Below are 3,145 nucleotides of genomic sequence, written 5' to 3'. Positions count from 1 at the left end.
GGGGTACACTACTTGATTTTAAACATTATTATTAAGCTGTTGTCACCAACACAATGTGGTATTGGCATGGAAATGGACAGTTACATCAAAGGAACAGAATAGAGAGTTCTGAAATAGACCCATACATTACAAACAATTGATTTTTTTTTTTTTTATATCAGAGCAAAGGCAATGCAATGGGTAAAGGATAGCCTTTTCAACCAAATAGTGTGGGCATAATTGGATGTCTATTATTTTATTTTTTTAAAGATTTTATTTTTAACTAACTTCTACACCCAATATGGGGCTTGAACCCACAACCCTGAGACCAAGAGTGACGTGCTCCACAAACTGAGCCAGCCAGACACCCATGGATATTTATATTAAAAAAACAAACAAACAAACAAACAAGAAACTTGGATCCATACTGTGCACCATTTATAAAAACGAATTCAAAATGGATCATATGCCTAAATGTAAAACCTAACACTATAAAAATTCTAGAAGAAAACATGGTAGAAAATCTTTGTGAACTTGAATCAGACAATACTTCTTAGAAAAAATACCAAAATCACTGAATAAAAGGATAAATTGATACATTAGACTTCTTCAAAATCTAAAATTTCTGTTCTTCAGATGACACAGGAGAGCATGAAAAGACAAGGCCACAGACTGGGAGGAAATCTTTGGGAAGCATATATTTACTAACGGACTTGATTCCAGAATATATAAAGAACACTCAAAACTCAATAATAAGAAAACCCAATAAAAATGGACAAAAGATTTGAATAGACTTCACCAAAGAAGATCTACAGATGGCAAGAAATTACATGAAAATATGGCTAATAGAAAACTTACCTGGTAGGGGAGACACCATGATCACAAAGGTAGTTCTCCCAGGGCGAGGCTCATCCATTGCACTCCAGATGTGCTGACCCCTGCGATTTCCCCAAATGACTTATTGGAGAAATGCAAATTAGAAACTATGAGATATCACTACATAGCTGTCAGAATGACTAAAATTAAAAAGATTGACCCCACCAAGTGTTGGAGAGGATGTGGAGAAACTAGAACTCTCACATACTACTGGTAGGAATGTAAAATGTATGAACGAACACTTTGGCAAACAGTTGGGCAGTTACTTAAAAATGTTAAAAATATGGCTGAGCCTGCTGGTCTTTGGCAAGCTGGTGATGCCGGTCTCTGTTGTGCAGGATGGGGTTTGTTAAAGTTATCAAGAATAAGGCTTACTTCAAGAGATACCAAGTGAAATTTAGAAGAAGACAAGAAGTTAAAACTGATTACTATGCCTGGAAATGCTTGGTAATTCAGGATAAAAATAAGTACAACACACCTAAATACAGGATATTTCGTGTAAGCAACAGAGACATCATTTGTCAGATTGTTTATGCCCGTATGGAAGGAGACATGATAGTTTGTGCAGCTTATGCTCATGAACTCCCAAAGTATGGTGTGAAGGTTGGCCTGACAAGTTATGTTGCAGCATATTGTACTGGCCTGCTGCTGGCCTGCAGGCTTCTCCATAGGTTTGGTGTGGATAAGATCTATGAAGGCCAAGTAGAAGTGACTAGAGATGACTGCAGTGTGGAAAGTATTGATGATCAACCTGGTGCCTTCACTTGCTATTTGGATGCAGGGCTTGCCAGAAATACTACTGGAGATATAAAATTTTGGGGGTCCTCAAGGGAGCTGTGGATGGAGGCTTGTCTATTCCTCACAGTACCAAATGATTTCCTGGTTATGATTCAGAAAGCAAGGAATTCAATGCAGAAGGACATCGGAAGCACATCATGGGTCAAAACGTTACAGATTATATGCAGTACCTACGGGAAGAAGATGAGATGCTTACAAGAATCAGATGCTTATAAGAAAGCTCCTGCTGCTATATGAGAGAATCCAGTCTATGAGAAGGAGCCTAAGAAAGAAGTTAAAAAGAAGAGGTGGAATTGTCCCCAAATGTCTCTTGCCCAGAAGAAAGATCAGGTAGCTCAGAAGAAGGCAAACTTCCTTAGAGCTTAGGAGTGGGCTGCTGAGAGCTAATAAACCAAACCACAATTTTCTATGAAGATTTTTTGGATAAAGACAGTAATAAGCTTATTCACCAACCAACAACAACAACAACAACAACAGCGAAGTTAAGGATACATCTACTACATGACCCAACCATTCCACTCCAAGATTTTTATTTACCCAAGAGAAAAGGATGAGCAACTGAGTGGCTCAGTTGGTTGAGCATCTGACTCTTAATTTCAGCTCAGGTCATGATCTCAGGGTTCATGAGACTTGGATTCTCTCTCTCTCTCAAATAAATAAACTTAAAAAAATTAAAAAAAAAAAAAGGAATTATGTCCTTGTAAAGATTTGCACAGAAATGTTTATAACAGCTTTGTAGCCCCTAAGTGATAAGCAACCCAAATTTCCATCAATGGGTAAATGGATAAACACATGGTAGCATATTTATACAATGCCATTGTAGCAACAATAAAAAGGAATGAATTGTGGATACAGTCAACAGTAACAGCAGATCAGTTTGTTTGGGGAGGTGTGTAGGGTGGAGGAGCACAGAAAAGTGGGAAAGGAAGGGATTCCAAAGGGACCTGAAGAAATTTGGGGCCATAATCCATTGTTTACTATCTTGATTGCAGTGATGGTTTCACAAGTATAACCATATGTCAAAATTCAACAAATTACACACTTAAAATATGTGCAGCTTATTTTATCTCAGTTATATCTCAAAACTGTTTTTTAAAAACATGGTTCTAACGTGCATTTATTTGAGGTTGTGTGTGGGTAATTCAGGTAGGCATGTCCAGCTTAGGGTTGGAAAAAGGGATGTGTAACTCTGGGGGAAGGTGGGGGAAAAGATTTTAGGAATAAATTGTCCCTCCATCCCTTATCCTCTTTATTCTCTCCCTCCTTTATCTGTCCTCCATAAAGATCTGAGATGGTTAAATATTATTTTTGTGGAGTTGATAGTTGAAGATATGGGAAAGGCTGGTTGCATAAAGGAATGGGTTATTGAGGAAAGAAACGTGAGAAACACTGAGGCATGTTTGAAAGGGATACTGAAGAATAAAAGAAACTAGTATGATCAGAAGAGTGGTGGGCATGTAGGAAAATAATTAGTAAAAGGGAATGGATGAAC

General features: G+C 37.8%; 1 non-coding gene and 1 pseudogene across 1 annotated transcript; both read left to right on the top strand.

Annotated features, from left to right (window-relative positions):
• Window positions 1–829: 829 nt before the first annotated feature.
• On the top strand, window positions 830–988 carry LOC112864404 (U1 spliceosomal RNA). The gene has a single exon (XR_003223958.1). It is a non-coding gene; the product is annotated as a U1 spliceosomal RNA (small nuclear RNA).
• LOC112864226 (large ribosomal subunit protein uL18 pseudogene) lies at window positions 908–2,097 on the top strand (annotated as a pseudogene).
• Window positions 2,098–3,145: the final 1,048 nt, after the last annotated feature.

The sequence above is a fragment of the Puma concolor genome, chromosome A3 (assembly GCF_028749965.1).
Source record: "Puma concolor isolate L17-30 chromosome A3, mPumCon1.1.hap2, whole genome shotgun sequence".
NCBI classification, from domain to species: domain Eukaryota; kingdom Metazoa; phylum Chordata; class Mammalia; order Carnivora; family Felidae; genus Puma; species Puma concolor.
Note: the sequence above shows the minus strand (reverse complement) of the source record. Positions and strands in the feature narration are given on the sequence as shown.